Genomic DNA, 20,124 nt, shown 5'->3' with positions numbered 1-20,124 from the left:
ACTCTACGTGGCCAGGAAGTTTGAAGTGTTTACCTTCAAAATGCGTATAATTTTACACCTGGAGTATATGTGTGCTACAATTTTTGTCTTTGGTGTTGGTGAATAAAAATCCACATGGATGTGTTCATGCTTATGTTCTTCATTAGTTTGCATCGTGTTTAGACGGAATTCACGTTCATTCTGGTCTGTAAGCAACTGCAAAGAAAACTTGCAAAAGCGGGTCATTTGTAACATGTGTTACAAATGGTCCACTTCCATTCAATGCGATATGTAATATTTACATATTTGACATATTGGCCAATATTATATGTTCTGAAATTGTATTGTATTGTGTAGTGTATTCTAAAAGTAGTTTAGGGTTGTATAACATTGTACAACTCAATCAATCAAACGTTTGTTTAATCAATGTATTGCCCCATTGAAAAAAAAGAAAAGGCCAAACTGGTACACCCGATACTATTTAATATTTCCCTTATGTTTGATATTTTCTTATCACATCCATGGTATGAAAACAATGCTAAGGAGTTGCTTCAATGAAATATAATTGCTTTAAGCTGAAAACGGGTTATTAGTTATTATGTGTAGTGTAGTGTAGTCAACATGTTAAGGCTCATACACACTGCCCGGTATTTGCTGCGATTATGCTTTCGGGGAGCATTGTTGGCGCTGGCCGACAAAAAACCCTGATCTGACGTTAAGTGGTGCCCAAATGGTAGATCACGATCTACAAAGGCTTTGCAGGTAGACCACATGACATGGCAGTAAAAATATATATAATTTTAATATAAAAAACGATTTTTGCATCTTCCGCTTTAGATGACCTGAGATTACTTGAGTGATTGACATAAAAAAGGGCCTGTCAGCTCAAACACACAATGCAATACTTGTTGTTGCTTACAATCATCAGTAGCAAAGTCAAATACCAACAAAAATAAAAGCCTACGATTTGCATTTCCCCCCCTCTATTTCCCATTCCATGTGCGTTTGTCTTATATGTAGCCTATATGAAAGGCCCCTCAATTACATTTTGTCACTATTTTCAGCAATGGGATGATAGTTTTATTTGGTGGGTATGTTGAGCTGGTCGTTTTGAAAGTAGCTCTCAAGTCCATAAAACAAACTAACATAGGCTACTTCTCTATAAGCAGAATCATGAATAGGCCTATTTAATTCATACAAAAGGAGAAGAGAGAGAGAGAGAGAGAGAGAGAGAGCAATGTGTTTGTGGCTCAAACTTTGTCTAATATTGTTTTAGAGCAGTGGTTCTCAAACATTGTCATGGCAAGAGCAAAGGAGGCCCAATATTTTTTCAATCTACAAAAATAATCCCAAAATCGCTGATAAATTAAATTACATTACTTACTAATCGCTTATTTGGCAACACTGGTCAGAAACGACCAGTTGCTTTTTGTTGCAGCTCCGTGACTGGGAGATGTGAACTTTCTGTTACAGTTAAATCAATCTAAAAGTACCACACAACTGAAAAGTATCGCGACTGTGAGCGCAAGTTAGAGACGTGTGTGGCTATAATGACGCACAGCTGTTATGTAATCGCATCTATAAATTCTAATCTATTTCTTGGGGAGCCGGGACTGTGTGTGTGTGTGTGTGTGTGTGTGTGTGTGTGTGTGTGTGTATATATATACACTCCGTCGGTAATTCCCTGTAGGCTATACCCACATATTGGTAGCCTATCTCAATATTGGCGTGACGCATTTCACGTGAATAATGTTGTGTGCGCGCGTGCGGAGAAATAGAGTTATTTAATGAGTCGCATGTTGGTGTGTGTGTGTGTGTGTGTGTGTGTGTGTGTGTGTGTGTGTGTGTGTGTGTGTGTGCACGTCAGGCGTGCGTGTGCGTGCAGGCGTATGTATGCATGTGTACAGTGTACTGGGCAGTTGGCTGTGTGGCGAAAATAGGCAAAGTGATCGGTGTAAGGGTGATATTTTGGCACAATCCGATTAATGACAAAGAACAATGTTGATGTAACTAAGGGAATCGTCGAGTCATTTATTTTGTAAATAAAGAGATTTAGATGGAATAAGCGAAATAGCGATCGTATAATCTCTCCTGTTCCTTCTTTCTCTCATCAATGTCCTGCGCGAGATCAGATTCTGTGCTGCGCGAGATGACATTGTCAAGCTAGTGTGGGGGCGGGCCTGGTAAAAGAGGGCAGTGTTGCCAGGTTTGCGAATTGTAAGCGAGTTGCAGTGTATGTAAGTAGCGTGGTTAAAGTCCTTGTTTCTCGGCGTGTTGTGGCAACAGCGTAGGCTGTTGCCTGGGGGGTGTGGGTACTTTGGGAAGAAAATGTTTCTATTAAACAAATGCATTGCCGGCGTGAGTGTGGAAGGGAGCCAGTGTTAGTGCCAATGAAAAGTCTATTTGGCTGGTGGTCTGCGTTGGGGTTGGCGTGGGCCGTGTAATGAAGAGATCGCTTACACACACTGCAAAGAGACTGCGAAGGGTAAGTGTGTGACGTCACTGCCCGTGTGAGTGTGTGTGAGAAGTGAGTGTGCGTGAGTCTAGTGTGTAAGATGGTGTTGTGGGCGTTGCAGTAGCGACGTAGCTGTTCGTGGCTTTGGTTTTCTGCCTTGGGGTGTGTCTTCTGAGTATGGGTACCACTTCTCCCATATATATAAGATGGTGTGTGAAGCCACAGAGCCATCTAGTGGATGTTTTGCATAACAGACATGGAAATGGTTCAATCCGGTTGAGTTCAGTTTCAGCATTGTTTTCAATGAGAAATAGTGAGTTAAAATGTGGAGTCATTTTAGCATGCGTGTGCTGTGAGACATGGACATGAAGCTGTTGCCCGTCCATGGTGGCTATTACTATTAGTTACTGGGATTTGCTGGAGTCCACTCACTTGACTGCAGCAAGAATGTGATCACATTATTCCTCCCTCCCTGTAGAACGCTGTGCCCCTCTGCTGTCCCTTATTAGTATTGTATGACAAAAATAGCAGATCTTTATTATTACCCTTAATTTTACCCCCCATTGAAGTTGTTTATTAATCATAACCATATGATCCCTTTCTTTGTATTTTAGTATCTTGTCTACCTATTGGTTTTATACCTGTGTATATACTGTATGTAGTGTGTATTGTTTTGTACTCAACCTATTAGTTTTATACCTGCATGTTTATATGTTGTTTGTATGTCTGGCCTCGTGGGGAAAGATGGTGGGTGGGTGGGGACGACTGGGAAAGGAGTTGTGGGAGAAAATGTAAAAAAACGAAGAGTCATATTCTCTGTCTGTGAAAATTACATGTCATACTCTTTGAATAAAATTTACTTAAAAAAAAAAAAATAGCAGATCTACAAGCTTGCAACACACTGTGCTTGTAGATAAGCCTTATTCGGCATGCAACACCTCATATGCTGAAATATCAGTTAAATTGTACAGAGCTGTGCTGTTTACCAGCTGATGCCACAAAACAATTACTGAGGTATATTACTGAGAGTTCTATGCATTGATCATGCAGGTAATGAACAGAAAATGTTGCTGAACCTAACCTATGGTTTTTGAAGACCTTCAAATTCTTATTAAACCATTTTGACCTGAGATCAGATTCTATAAATGTCTTCCACATCTTGACAGTTTTCTGAAAAAGCTGTTTCTATGTCAGTGGTTCTTCGGTTTAAAAAAAATAGAAGACCTACCTACAAGCTTGTAGCACGCCACTCGGTGGCACACTATGAGCTTGTAGATCTGCTATTTTTCAATATTTAAAGCATAACATAATGCCAACACCAAAAGTTCCCGCCCACAATGGGTTAAAAAAGAAAAGAATGGAAATGAACAAATACAAATTCTGCATGTATAGCAACTACAAACTGATCAATTTCTTCTATCTCCTTCAATCTGCAGATCAAACGACACCACCCTACCTTCTGAGTAAGTATTAAATGTATCAGCTTAATGTTTGCAGATAAATGGCCATGAATGGCCTACCAAACATCACTGGAATCTCGGGGAAAGCTTACCAATATCGCCTCCCTCGAGATTCAGAGCCGGAAGATGCGTCTACCTTTTGTCTATGGTTTTCTGCTTCTGGTGAAGTGTCGGGTGTGGGTGAATAGACCTATATGGGATTTGCATTCTCTTCCACACTTCACACAGGGCGATACATTGACACAGCATTTTACAGTGAAGATTGGGATCCCAGAGATATAGATAAATTTGGATCAAATGGGGCTCTGTGGCATAATGCATATCAAACTGGGGGTTCCATGAAGTTAAAAAGGTTGAGAATCACTGAACGCTAAACTGTATTGGACTGTACAATCCTCACGATTTAACCCAGATGTATGCATCGTCAATCACTGAAATTAAATCTACAAGCTCACAATGTGGGATGTGAACGGGTGACGTTCAATTTACCCGGTGGCCTCTACTCACTAAGCTATGGCCAGAATGTGAGCTTGCAGGTCTGATTTTCAGCTCACAACACCTCTAGGTCGTCCCAGACCAGTCATCCTGGTTCTCCATAGATCTGGCCAGCTCATTGGTGCTTTGTGCTCCTGCCTTGTTCTTGAGTATGTCCACATAAGTTAATGTGGGACATCCTTATACTAACTTGCTGGCTGACAGCTCTAATGCCAAATCCCAATGCCCAAAATCTCAGCCACTTGTTCACTCACACTCAACACACTCGCACTCAAACAAACGGCAATGATTTATGTTCGGACACTGACGTTATATGATGTCTACACGATTGTCACCTATTTCAGCAGGTCACCAATTCATTTCACGGTGATGCCGCCATGCTACTGTGAGTGAACAAGTGGCCAAGATTTTGTCTCGCACACCCTTGGTATTCCATCATACAGATTCTTGTTGGTAACGTGTTTTGACATATGAGGTGTAGATAAATGGTGCATTTTGTGTTACCGCAACACCTCATGTCAAAATGTACAGAGCTATGCTATTTACCAGCTGATCACAAATCTACTGAGGTTTACAGGTTTGATTCACATGCATCATGCAGGTAGTACAGGTGCAATACTTTTTTCTCCCAGTGGATTGAATACAAACCATATTTAACCCATTCTGACCTGAGATCAAATTCTACAAAATGTCTGTTTGAAAATGAATTTTCTGAAAAAGCTATGTTTCTGTCAGTCGTTCTTCGATTAAAAAAAAATAGCAGACCTACAAGCTCGTAGCGCGCGCTATGAGCTTGTAGATCTGCTATTTTTAAATAGCTAAAGCATAACATAGTGCTAACACCAAAAGGGGTTCCCGCCCAAAATGGGTTAATGTAAATGTGAAATCAGTGCCTTACTGATTTAATGTGGTTGACGTTTTAGTATTTTAGGATATTAAGTAATAAGGTCTTTTGATTTCAAGGGCCCCAAAAAAAGTATGAAAATATGTGCCAGGAACACATTTTTCTTTTTAAACAGAACTGCATGCTCATTTGCTATTTTCAAATGGCCAAAGTATGTTGAAGTGCTTGCATTGATTTAGATGCTACATTAACTCTTTTTGCTGGGAACCCCCTCAAGGAACCCTGGGGGTTTCCAAAACCCAGACCCCACTTTGAGAACCACTGCTTTAAATGACCAACTGTCAACCTAGCTTTAAGTGGTCATCACTAATACTCATAAGATGACACCATTCCTGCCTACCCACTTTGTCGCAGAGGATAGCAATGTGTTAGTGATGGCCAATTGAACGATAGGTTGAAACTGTGAAGTGTTTAAATTGGAGCGGACTGATTAAATGCAAGCTGTTACAATGTAAGCCATTTAGTTATAAATATGCAGCAGTGTGCATTGAACTTTACTCCTTTACCAGGAAATTATTGTAAATGGTCTATTAACCCATTTAGACCTGAGGACACATCTGTGTCACCCTATAGCTTTTAACCATGACTATAAACTTTACCTGAAAAATGGCAGATCTACATGCTCTGAGTGCTGCGCTACGAGCTTGTAGCTTGTTTTCTTTAACTCAAATCTTTGCTTCTGGGGGGGTCCCTGCTACAACATATTTTCAGATGGTGTCTGTGGCAAAATACAGATAATTCTCGGGGTCCTTCCTTTACATGAAATGGTTTGAGAACCACTGATAAGGTTTTGGAAGACATATTGTAGAATCTGGTGCCAGATCTCAATGGGTTAACAACACAAAATAAAAATATTCTTTGAACAATTAAGTAATTGCTGATTTTCTCCTTTTCATTCTGCAGACGTAGCTGGTTGCTGTTGTGCTACACTTGAGTAAGTATTAGTTATCAACACTGATAATGTTTTTACACAATATTTGTATTCAAGTTGAATATAGGTGCAAGAAGTGATGTCACACACACACACACACAATTTTGACACACAAAGGTGTTATTCCTAGTATGGACTTTCAATGGTTAGGTGACCACCGAACTACAACATGACGTCACTGAGCTGCGGTGAAGAGCCTACCACGGCCACCACCTCAGCCCTACTCTCTGTTTTTACTCGCCACCGCTCCACGCTATTTCAGCTCCAGTGGTCACCTCGCCACCGAAAATCCACACTATGAATAGGCCTTTAACCCATTCTGACCTGAGATCAGATTCATACGAGGTTTCCACTGGACACACACTGGTCTGATTAACCCATTCTGACCTGAGATCAGATTCTAAAAAATGTCAGTAGTTTGTTTTTCAAAAATAGCAGACCTACAAGCTTTTTCTACTATCTTGCTTATGCATTTATGTTACTGATATACTAAACGTGACTATGAATATTATTTCTTTCAGGTAAACCTTGTGCAGTGAACCCTGGGTTCCAGTGGATCCTGTTTTTCCTCTTAACCCAACACCCCAAACCCTGCTATCTCTCTGCCTCTGTCTTTTGTCTCTACCCTTTCTCTCTCTCGCTCGGAGAAGTCTCAGAGTTGGGAGCAACTCTTGAGACTTGCTCTGGTCATACCTCATACAAACCTTGATGATATACAAACCTTGATATACAACCCTTGATATACAACCCTGATATACCAATCCTTTATATCACTCATTCTTGAGATGAGGGACAAAAGTGGAAAAAACATGTCCCACACATAAGAGCCTTATTTTATGTAAAAAATTAATTCATTCATAAAAATAAAAGCACTTGCAAAGTTAAGTGTAATACAGTTGTGTATTATTATGCCCTTAATTTCATTATAATTGTTTTCATATTCCATCTGAATTAGTTAAAAGCAGGCCCTGTACCCAAAAAGGCCTGTATTTAGCCTGTCCCCAGCAAGTGGCCACAATTTCAAACTGCCAAAAAAGTGTCTAATACTGTCACAATCACATCTAATTTAACATTTGTGGAGTTGGTCACCTGACCAAAAGCGGTTGACAGAAACTGGTCGACATGTTCTGTTGCCCCAACAGGGGCAGAAAACAAGGCCACAACCACGCTATTTACACACACTACAACTCGCTTACAATTCGCAAACCTGGCAACACTGCCCTGTGTTCATGCTGTTGTCAGAGGCCCGCCCCCGGCTCACACGTCACTATTTTCTCCGTCTCTCAGCTCGCAATCGGCAGCCATCTTGCTTTTTAGGGCTCTCGCAGGATAACAGACAGAAGGAAGGGGAGAAATTATTGGCTCACTATTTTGCTTATCACTTCTAAATCCCTGTATTTACAAAATAAAACACTCAGCGAATCCCTTAGTTAAATCAACATTGTTCATTGTCACTACTTGGATTGTGCCGAAATATTTACATTACACGTATAGCTTTTGCTATTTTCGCCTGCCAGCCAATGCCGACTACACACGCCTGCACACACACACACACACACACACACACACACAGGAATGGCTATACGCCAGCGAGACAGCAGTGCAGCACTTATAATTTTCAGTTTCATTACATAACTGTCTTTCTCAGCGTGCGCACGTGCGCACACAACATTATTCAAGTGAAATGCGTAACGCCAATATTGGGCTCATATAGGCTACCAATACACGACGAAATAACTGACAGGAGTGACGGTGCTGTGAGTAAACTGACAACGCTTTCTGACAGAGAGAGAGAGAAAGACAGAAAGACGTGTTAGAGTAACGCGCGCGAGCGAGAGAGAGAGAACGTCAGAGAGAGAGAGAGAGGGGGGGGGTAGGGGTGGGTCCCGAACCTCGGGACCAATCCGGTACCGAACCGAACATGCTCGAGTACCGGGTACCCATTACAATAATTACATTTCGGTTCTCTCTATCGGTTCCTGGGTGACACCCTGGCCTGCACGCACGCACATAAAACAGCTGATTATAATCAGATCATTTTACTCGGAGCGCCAGCAACAGAATGGACCGTGGTAATCGCTTCCTATTGTTGCGTTGTCACACGTCTAATAACAACAACACGGAACAATAGACTCTTAACGATCCTCGGCCATTGAAATGTTAATGCTTAAGACTGGAGCGCACGTAGACACATACATGTCCCGACCCAAACATTGAGGAGCTAAAGTAAACGTGACGTTGTTGTGATTAAACATAATGTGCCACGAAAAATAGCTGTCCATAGATGTCCAAACATGATCGCCGTCACAGTCGCAATACTTTTCAGTTGTGTGGTACTTTTATATTGATTTAACTGTAACAGAAAGTTCTATCCAGACTATCGACAGTCCCATCTCCCAGTCACGGAGCTGGGACTGACAGTACACACAGAGACGAGAGAGCAGCAGCACCAGCTAGCTGAAGCCAGGTGTTGCCAGTATAACTCTATGGCAGAAACAAGCCACCTAGGTCTATACAAAATAAGACAAAAAGAAGCAACACTGGTAATTTCTGGCCAGTGTTGCCAAATAAGCGATTAGTAAGTAATTTAATTTAATTTATAAGCGATTTGGGGATTATTTTTGTAGATTGAAAAAATATTGGGGGTCCTTTGCTCTTGGCATGGAAATGTTTGAGAACCACTGCTCTAAAACAATATTAGACAAAGTTTGAGCCACAAACACATTGCTCTCTCTCTTCTCCTTTTGTATAAATTAAATAGGCTGTTTCACCATGTTTGCGTTTTTATGAGAAATAAAAAACACTTTCTGTTATTATAATAATTTATAACCCATCCGTTACTACATGTGCAGGGCACACTACTGAGTTTAAAAACACAGCTGAAACATGAAGTGGAGTCTGTCACCTCCCGCTATTTCCTTCTTCCCATATTGCGCTGCAATGTAACTAGGATTCGCCGGCCGAAGGCCGGCGAAATTCTAGTAAATATACATACTAAATTAAAGTAGATTGTCAACAACATAGCAAATAATATACACAGTTAATTTTAATTTATATTTTCTATTAAATATCTCATATCAAATGTTCGTCCCACGTCTCCGTCAACTCCGTCAGGTTTTTTTAAAAGTCTTAAATTAATCAGAAAATATTGTCGACAGATTTAGCCTGAAGACTCCTTTTCCAAGTCCCATTTATATTTGTTGCAACAGTGGAGTACCTGGTCTGACAAGCATTCAATTGTTTGATATTTTAAACAAACAATGTTGATAACAATGTGGTCACAGCTTTTACATGTCAACTCCGTCTGCACATTTTTATGATCTTTGTTAAGAATTCCAAAATAATGTTTATTATTTTAGTTTAGGGGTTAGGTTTAGCTAACAAAATTAAGCAAAAACAAAATGGCTACATTGTACTAAAGAGGGTTAAGATGAAAACAAATGCCATTTTGTCAACTCCGTCAGACGTCAACTCCGTCAGATTTTGTGTCTGACGGAGTTGACGTGTATCTGACGGAGTTGACAAAAGTGTTCCTAAAACAATAAAATGATTGTTTTTGAATAATGGGCAGTATTCTAATTTGGCACACAGTTAGAGCATGCCTTAAGGAACATTTTTGGCTATGGGGCCATCACAGATTTGTCTCGTGGTGACCATGGCAGCCATATTACAAAAGAGCCGCCACCTGATGTTATTTTACAATAACTCAAGTTCTACACCACCTAGGATCTTGATTCTGGTGACTAAGACCTCATTTTCAAGGATGAGGGATACAGTGGTACAATTTAGACTTTCCCTGTGACCATGGCAGCCATTTTTCAAAATGGCCGCCACCTGCTGTTATTTTACAATAACTCAAGTTCTACACCACCTAGGATCTTGATTCTGGTGACTAATCATACATTTTCAAGGATGTGGGGTACATTGGTAATATTTAGATTTGTCCTGTGACCATAGCAGCCATTTTTTTTTTCAAAATGGCCGCCACCTGCTGTTATTTTACCAATAACTCAAGTTTTAGACCACCAAGGATCTTGATTCTGGCGACTAATCATTACATTTTCAAGGATGAACTTTCTCTGGGAGAGGTAAGGGCTTATTTCAGGTGCAGGTTGAGTTTCTACTGACAGGACATTAAAAGGAGGTGGGCTTTCTGGCCTTTGACTTGCCCCTTTCAGGTACAGATGCACAGTTTGACTTCATGGCCACTGCAGGGAACTGTGGGGGAGAAACTTTGGTCTCTTGACACCCCGATTAGGTTCAGGGTTTTTTTTGGTGGAGACTTGCCTTTCATGACATCTTTGCTGCAGCAGTTGATCTCCTTACTGCCAGTGGTGGCACACTCTGGGTCTCTGGGGCATTGTATCTTGGTGGCCTCCTGCCAGTGTTTCTCCATCCTTCTCCTGAGCTCTGTGTTCTGGGGCTCTGTTATAGTCAACTTACATTGTCTTGGCTGGAGATTGCTTTCCTGCAGGGTCCAGCCCAGTCTTGTGCAGATGGCTGCTGGCCCACCTGGAGGCCCCAACCTCACTTGTTCGGTTGGTGTGATAGATTAGGTGGGGTGGTCTTCCCCAATCAGGATGAGGGGTTTGACCCTTTCAAACGGCAGTCTGGCCAAGTGTCTGTATTTAGTTGTGAGTTTAGATACAGGATACGATTGCTCACCCAGCCCCAGGTGACATGAGGTGAAGGCTCCTTTGATTTGGTAACATTGCTTTGGTTGACATGCTGGGGACACAGAGAAAGACACTGATGCCTTCAGTGTCTGCACATCCTGCCTGATGGTCCTGAAGCCAAATCTTCTGTCTTCAGTCTTTCGCTCACTGTTCACTGCTCACTGTTCACCTCACCGAATTTAGCCCAAGGAGTTTGGCCATAGACCCCCTAGTTTGGCCATAGCCACTTGCCCAAATGTGCCGACATGTGCTGACCTCATCACATCTGTGATGATGGCTATGGCCGTTTTTAGCCAACGTAGTGTTTTTTGTGCAAAACTAATGCTTGGAATGGATCCAGAATCATGAAAAGCCCCTAGTTTGACATGCCACATGCTACTTAAAGCATAATGAAATTTAGAACATTTAGCCTTATATTGGTTGTTGATGGTACCCAACTTTCAGCAGCTGTCAAACATGCCCCTAGGGTGGTCAAATAGAAACCAATGTGGGATATGTTAGTAGACACCTTTACAAACATTGGTGAAGAAAATTCTTGGTAAGAAATGTATTCACAGATTTTATATTATTCTGATAATATTCCCTGAGTAAATTGGTAAAATAATAGCAGGTCCACCATTTTTGAAAATGTCTACCATCCATGGTCACAGGATAAATCTAAATAGTACAACTGTATTCCTCACCCTTGAAAATGTATGATTAGTCACCAGAATCAAGATCCTAGGTGGTGTAGAACTTGAGTTATTGGGAAATAACAGAAAGTTGGCGGCCATTTTGAAAAATGTCTACCATGGTCACAGGACAAATCTAAATAGTACCAATGTATCCCACATCCTTGAAAATGTATGATTAGTCACCAGAATCAAGATCCTAGGTGGTGTAGAACTTGAGTTATTGGGAAATAACAGAAAGTTGGCGGCCATTTTGAAAAATGGCTGCCATGTTCACAGGGCAAATCTAAATAGTACCACTGTATTCCTCATCCTTGAAAATGTGGGATTAGTCACCAGAATCAAGATCCTAGGTGGTCTAGAACCTAAATCAGTTAAACTTGTCAACTCCGTCAGATGTTCGTCAACTCCGTCAGACGTTCGTCCCGTGATGTTTTTGTTAATTTCCAAAGAAATAGAAAATTCGCTGTCAAATCTTTTGTGCTTATGTATTGAAACACCAACTGAAATGATACGTAATGATGATTTTTTTTTTTTTTTACATGGTTTTCATGTTATAATATTGAAAATAAAGGTTGAAATGACGGTTTTGAGAAATTGGATATTTCATAATAGTGTGATATTGGAACAAAATAATATTAAAAGATTTGTATTACTTAACTTGATTACTGAAAGCCATTATAAGATAACTGAGGACTTTATATTATTGTTGAAATGATAAAATTCAATTAAAAGGGATTTTAGTGTGTCTGACGGAGTTGACATGAATCAGGTATTAAGTGCATAAATGTCCCATTTTAGAAATAAATGTTATGCGAAAAACCTGTTCCTTCTCAAGATTGGTAGTTGAGACCTGTGTCTACAAATACATCTATTTGATTTGAATGTATCTTAAAAAAAAAAAAAATCCAGTTTGAAAAAAGTTTTGTCCCTTATCTCAAGAATGGGTGATATATGTTTCAAATTGGCAAATGTACATGCTTGCAGCACAAAGTGATGCACAGTAAGCTTGTACTGTATCTGCTTTTTTTCTTATCTTTTAATGGCAAGACACTGAAATAAAAAATTACACTGCTTTCCCTGTTTTTAATGGGGCAAAAATACATTTCACAAAACGTGATGGCCCTTTACTGACGGATCCCCCAAAACCTCTGTGGTCCTCCAGGTATGACTCCTCAGCAAAGGGAGTTTGAGTACCCCAGGGAGCTTGTCAAGTCTCGCAGGCGCTCTGAGCTACTGGAGAGCCTGCATCTCCAACAGGAGGAACTGCAGGCCGCGACTGAACTGCAGGCCGCGACTGACGCACTGGAGGTAGAACGAGAGCTGGAGGCTGAACAACACAGAGTAGAGCAGGTAAACGCTTCAACCCATTAAGACCTGAGGTCTTGCAAAGTTAAGTGTAATACAGTTGTGTATTATTATGCCCTTAATTTCATTATAATTGTTTTCATATTCCATCTGAATTAGTTAAAAGCAGGCCCTGTACCCAAAAAGGCCTGTATTTAGCCTGTCCCCAGCAAGTGGCCACAATTTCAAACTGCCAAAAAAGTGTCTAATACTGTCACAATCACATCTAATTTAACATTTGTGGAGTTGGTCACCTGACCAAAAGCGGTTGACAGAAACTGGTCGACATGTTCTGTTGCCCCAACAGGGGCAGAAAACAAGGCCACAACCACGCTATTTACACACACTACAACTCGCTTACAATTCGCAAACCTGGCAACACTGCCCTGTGTTCATGCTGTTGTCAGAGGCCCGCCCCCGGCTCACACGTCACTATTTTCTCCGTCTCTCAGCTCGCAATCGGCAGCCATCTTGCTTTTTAGGGCTCTCGCAGGATAACAGACAGAAGGAAGGGGAGAAATTATTGGCTCACTATTTTGCTTATCACTTCTAAATCCCTGTATTTACAAAATAAAACACTCAGCGAATCCCTTAGTTAAATCAACATTGTTCATTGTCACTACTTGGATTGTGCCGAAATATTTACGTTACACGTATAGCTTTTGCTATTTTCGCCTGCCAGCCAATGCCGACTACACACGCCTGCACACACACACACACACACACACACACACACAGGAATGGCTATACGCCAGCGAGACAGCAGTGCAGCACTTATAATTTTCAGTTTCATTACATAACTGTCTTTCTCAGCGTGCGCACGTGCGCACACAACATTATTCAAGTGAAATGCGTAACGCCAATATTGGGCTCATATAGGCTACCAATACACGACGAAATAACTGACAGGAGTGACGGTGCTGTGAGTAAACTGACAACGCTTTCTGACAGAGAGAGAGAGAGAGAAAGACAGAAAGACGTGTTAGAGTGACGCGCGCGAGCGAGAGAGAGAGAACGTCAGAGAGAGAGAGAGAGGGGGGGGGGTAGGGGTGGGTCCCGAACCTCGGGACCAATCCGGTACCGAACCGAACATGCTCGAGTACCGGGTACCCATTACAATAATTACATTTCGGTTCTCTCTATCGGTTCCTGGGTGACACCCTGGCCTGCACGCACGCACATAAAACAGCTGATTATAATCAGATCATTTTACTCGGAGCGCCAGCAACAGAATGGACCGTGGTAATCGCTTCCTATTGTTGCGTTGTCACACGTCTAATAACAACAACACGGAACAATAGACTCTTAACGATCCTCGGCCATTGAAATGTTAATGCTTAAGACTGGAGCGCACGTAGACACATACATGTCCCGACCCAAACATTGAGGAGCTAAAGTAAACGTGACGTTGTTGTGATTAAACATAATGTGCCACGAAAAATAGCTGTCCATAGATGTCCAAACATGATCGCCGTCACAGTCGCAATACTTTTCAGTTGTGTGGTACTTTTATATTGATTTAACTGTAACAGAAAGTTCTATCCAGACTATCGACAGTCCCATCTCCCAGTCACGGAGCTGGGACTGACAGTACACACAGAGACGAGAGAGCAGCAGCACCAGCTAGCTGAAGCCAGGTGTTGCCAGTATAACTCTATGGCAGAAACAAGCCACCTAGGTCTATACAAAATAAGACAAAAAGAAGCAACACTGGTAATTTCTGGCCAGTGTTGCCAAATAAGCGATTAGTAAGTAATTTAATTTAATTTATAAGCGATTTGGGGATTATTTTTGTAGATTGAAAAAATATTGGGGGTCCTTTGCTCTTGGCATGGAAATGTTTGAGAACCACTGCTCTAAAACAATATTAGACAAAGTTTGAGCCACAAACACATTGCTCTCTCTCTTCTCCTTTTGTATAAATTAAATAGGCTGTTTCACCATGTTTGCGTTTTTATGAGAAATAAAAAACACTTTCTGTTATTATAATAATTTATAACCCATCCGTTACTACATGTGCAGGGCACACTACTGAGTTTAAAAACACAGCTGAAACATGAAGTGGAGTCTGTCACCTCCCGCTATTTCCTTCTTCCCATATTGCGCTGCAATGTAACTAGGATTCGCCGGCCGAAGGCCGGCGAAATTCTAGTAAATATACATACTAAATTAAAGTAGATTGTCAACAACATAGCAAATAATATACACAGTTAATTTTAATTTATATTTTCTATTAAATATCTCATATCAAATGTTCGTCCCACGTCTCCGTCAACTCCGTCAGGTTTTTTTAAAAGTCTTAAATTAATCAGAAAATATTGTCGACAGATTTAGCCTGAAGACTCCTTTTCCAAGTCCCATTTATATTTGTTGCAACAGTGGAGTACCTGGTCTGACAAGCATTCAATTGTTTGATATTTTAAACAAACAATGTTGATAACAATGTGGTCACAGCTTTTACATGTCAACTCCGTCTGCACATTTTTATGATCTTTGTTAAGAATTCCAAAATAATGTTTATTATTTTAGTTTAGGGGTTAGGTTTAGCTAACAAAATTAAGCAAAAACAAAATGGCTACATTGTACTAAAGAGGGTTAAGATGAAAACAAATGCCATTTTGTCAACTCCGTCAGACGTCAACTCCGTCAGATTTTGTGTCTGACGGAGTTGACGTGTATCTGACGGAGTTGACAAAAGTGTTCCTAAAACAATAAAATTATTGTTTTTGAATAATGGGCAGTATTCTAATTTGGCACACAGTTAGAGCATGCCTTAAGGAACATTTTTGGCTATGGGGCCATCACAGATTTGTCTCGTGGTGACCATGGCAGCCATATTACAAAAGAGCCGCCACCTGATGTTATTTTACAATAACTCAAGTTCTACACCACCTAGGATCTTGATTCTGGTGACTAAGACCTCATTTTCAAGGATGAGGGATACAGTGGTACAATTTAGACTTTCCCTGTGACCATGGCAGCCATTTTTCAAAATGGCCGCCACCTGCTGTTATTTTACAATAACTCAAGTTCTACACCACCTAGGATCTTGATTCTGGTGACTAATCATACATTTTCAAGGATGTGGGGTACATTGGTAATATTTAGATTTGTCCTGTGACCATAGCAGCCATTTTTTTTTTCAAAATGGCCGCCACCTGCTGTTATTTTACCAATAACTCAAGTTTTAGACCACCAAGGATCTTGATTCTGGCGACTAATCATTACATTTTCAAGGATGAACTTTCTCTGGGAGAGGTAAGGGCTTATTTCAGGTGCAGGTTGAGTTTCTACTGACAGGACATTAAAAGGAGGTGGGCTTTCTGGCCTTTGACTTGCCCCTTTCAGGTACAGATGCACAGTTTGACTTCATGGCCACTGCAGGGAACTGTGGGGGAGAAACTTTGGTCTCTTGACACCCCGATTAGGTTCAGGGTTTTTTTTGGTGGAGACTTGCCTTTCATGACATCTTTGCTGCAGCAGTTGATCTCCTTACTGCCAGTGGTGGCACACTCTGGGTCTCTGGGGCATTGTATCTTGGTGGCCTCCTGCCAGTGTTTCTCCATCCTTCTCCTGAGCTCTGTGTTCTGGGGCTCTGTTATAGTCAACTTACATTGTCTTGGCTGGAGATTGCTTTCCTGCAGGGTCCAGCCCAGTCTTGTGCAGATGGCTGCTGGCCCACCTGGAGGCCCCAACCTCACTTGTTCGGTTGGTGTGATAGATTAGGTGGGGTGGTCTTCCCCAATCAGGATGAGGGGTTTGACCCTTTCAAACGGCAGTCTGGCCAAGTGTCTGTATTTAGTTGTGAGTTTAGATACAGGATACGATTGCTCACCCAGCCCCAGGTGACATGAGGTGAAGGCTCCTTTGATTTGGTAACATTGCTTTGGTTGACATGCTGGGGACACAGAGAAAGACACTGATGCCTTCAGTGTCTGCACATCCTGCCTGATGGTCCTGAAGCCAAATCTTCTGTCTTCAGTCTTTCGCTCACTGTTCACTGCTCACTGTTCACCTCACCGAATTTAGCCCAAGGAGTTTGGCCATAGACCCCCTAGTTTGGCCATAGCCACTTGCCCAAATGTGCCGACATGTGCTGACCTCATCACATCTGTGATGATGGCTATGGCCGTTTTTAGCCAACGTAGTGTTTTTTGTGCAAAACTAATGCTTGGAATGGATCCAGAATCATGAAAAGCCCCTAGTTTGACATGCCACATGCTACTTAAAGCATAATGAAATTTAGAACATTTAGCCTTATATTGGTTGTTGATGGTACCCAACTTTCAGCAGCTGTCAAACATGCCCCTAGGGTGGTCAAATAGAAACCAATGTGGGATATGTTAGTAGACACCTTTACAAACATTGGTGAAGAAAATTCTTGGTAAGAAATGTATTCACAGATTTTATATTATTCTGATAATATTCCCTGAGTAAATTGGTAAAATAATAGCAGGTCCACCATTTTTGAAAATGTCTACCATCCATGGTCACAGGATAAATCTAAATAGTACAACTGTATTCCTCACCCTTGAAAATGTATGATTAGTCACCAGAATCAAGATCCTAGGTGGTGTAGAACTTGAGTTATTGGGAAATAACAGAAAGTTGGCGGCCATTTTGAAAAATGTCTACCATGGTCACAGGACAAATCTAAATAGTACCAATGTATCCCACATCCTTGAAAATGTATGATTAGTCACCAGAATCAAGATCCTAGGTGGTGTAGAACTTGAGTTATTGGGAAATAACAGAAAGTTGGCAGCCATTTTGAAAAATGGCTGCCATGTTCACAGGGCAAATCTAAATAGTACCACTGTATTCCTCATCCTTGAAAATGTGGGATTAGTCACCAGAATCAAGATCCTAGGTGGTCTAGAACCTAAATCAGTTAAACTTGTCAACTCCGTCAGATGTTCGTCAACTCCGTCAGACGTTCGTCCCGTGATGTTTTTGTTAATTTCCAAAGAAATAGAAAATTCGCTGTCAAATCTTTTGTGCTTATGTATTGAAACACCAACTGAAATGATACGTAATGATGATTTTTTTTTTTTTTTACATGGTTTTCATGTTATAATATTGAAAATAAAGGTTGAAATGACGGTTTTGAGAAATTGGATATTTCATAATAGTGTGATATTGGAACAAAATAATATTAAAAGATTTGTATTACTTAACTTGATTACTGAAAGCCATTATAAGATAACTGAGGACTTTATATTATTGTTGAAATGATAAAATTCAATTAAAAGGGATTTTAGTGTGTCTGACGGAGTTGACATGAATCAGGTATTAAGTGCATAAATGTCCCATTTTAGAAATAAATGTTATGCGAAAAACCTGTTCCTTCTCAAGATTGGTAGTTGAGACCTGTGTCTACAAATACATCTATTTGATTTGAATGTATCTTAAAAAAAAAAAAAATCCAGTTTGAAAAAAGTTTTGTCCCTTATCTCAAGAATGGGTGATATATGTTTCAAATTGGCAAATGTACATGCTTGCAGCACAAAGTGATGCACAGTAAGCTTGTACTGTATCTGCTTTTTTTCTTATCTTTTAATGGCAAGACACTGAAATAAAAAATTACACTGCTTTCCCTGTTTTTAATGGGGCAAAAATACATTTCACAAAACGTGATGGCCCTTTACTGACGGATCCCCCAAAACCTCTGTGGTCCTCCAGGTATGACTCCTCAGCAAAGGGAGTTTGAGTACCCCAGGGAGCTTGTCAAGTCTCGCAGGCGCTCTGAGCTACTGGAGAGCCTGCATCTCCAACAGGAGGAACTGCAGGCCGCGACTGAACTGCAGGCCGCGACTGACGCACTGGAGGTAGAACGAGAGCTGGAGGCTGAACAACACAGAGTAGAGCAGGTAAACGCTTCAACCCATTAAGACCTGAGGCCAACTGACTGCCCTACAAAGCCAAAATGCAGTAACGTCCTCTTTGGACACGCAGGCTAATTTGACCTACCTGGCAGTCACTGCACTCTGGCTATGTAGGGCAGAACAGTTTTCTTTAAAATGTATGTTATGTCAGTGGTCGTGTTTTTGGCTAAGGACCCCATCTCAAAATCATCATCCAGTGTCTCTGTGAGCTCTAGATCGCCCATTACTTCCTACAATTGGCAGTTAACAGGTTTTTCATTTGTCATTTTGGTCATCTACCACGATAGTTTTCAGTAACTTCAAATTCCATGTTGGCCATCTTGGACTCACTGAAAACATCTGTACTGTTGACTGATGGGGGGGGGGGGAGGGGGCTAAGTTTCAGAGAAACTTAGTGTTTTATTGTGTGCATATATGAACTTCTGAAATGGAATAGTCCTTGGCTTCTAGGTAGCATTCTAATGATCGAATGTGGTGTCTAGGATTTGCTTGACGTCTCGGCGGAATCGTTCGAGAACAATGAGAACTTGGTCTGCAGCAACGACAACCGTGGACCCTTCTTCAAGGTGGGTAGTACCAACCGTTAAGATTATTCTGTGCAGTGGTTGTCGAACATTTTAATCTCAACCTGGGACCCTCTTGGGTCCAGGCCATGGACCCTTCCTGATTTCAAATGGACCATGAGGGCATATTCATACTACAGTTTTAGGTGATGCGGTGAGCTGAAACGGTGGTGGGTAAAAGCAGGCGTGTTTGGATGAGTGGTGAAGCACTTGCCACCACAGCTTTGTTCTAGTATTTGGTGGTCACCTTATCAGCTAAAACTGTAGTCTGAATATACCTTAGGGGCTCTATTTTCGTCACCGCTAAACCCCTTATCTCTACATTTCTTTTACTATTTTGCAAAACATTTTTCAATGCTCAACTAGCCAATCTACATTGTGAGCTTGTAGGGCCATTTTAACTATTCAAAATGGTAAAAGGCAAAGGTTTATGGATAAGGGGTTTAGCGGTGACAAATGGAGCCCCAAGTCTCTAACTGAGTGTACAAATGGAACCAAATCTTGTACACGTTTTGTGGGGGTCCTTGAAATTGAAGTTTGAGAAACTACCATCAAAAGTTGTCTTTAGAGGTTGTGGGTATTTGTAAATGTTATCCTGATTAACCTCAGGATGACTGCATTCAATGCTGAATTTATAGCTTCATTTCAGTAATCTCCCCCTTTTCCTTTCAGGCATCCCAGCAACGGAATAAGACGAGAGTCCCTGCTAAGAAAAGGAAAAGGAAACTCTAACTCTGAGGTCCAAATTGCCGCTACGT

The 20,124-nt window shown here is 41.1% G+C and overlaps 1 long non-coding RNA gene across 1 annotated transcript; it reads left to right on the top strand.

The window, feature by feature from the left end:
* The first annotated feature begins 3,760 nt into the window (after window positions 1-3,760).
* On the top strand, window positions 3,761-6,926 carry LOC308329290. The gene is made up of 3 exons (XR_013965373.1): window positions 3,761-3,897; window positions 6,197-6,227; window positions 6,746-6,926. It is a non-coding gene; the product is annotated as an uncharacterized lncRNA (long non-coding RNA).
* Window positions 6,927-20,124: the final 13,198 nt, after the last annotated feature.

The sequence above is a fragment of the Protomyctophum bolini genome (assembly GCF_963924005.1).
Source record: "Protomyctophum bolini genome assembly, chromosome: 15".
Taxonomy (NCBI): Eukaryota; Metazoa; Chordata; class Actinopteri; order Myctophiformes; family Myctophidae; genus Protomyctophum; species Protomyctophum bolini.
The sequence above is the reverse complement of the archived record's forward strand: the minus strand, read 5'-3'. Positions and strand labels throughout refer to the sequence as shown.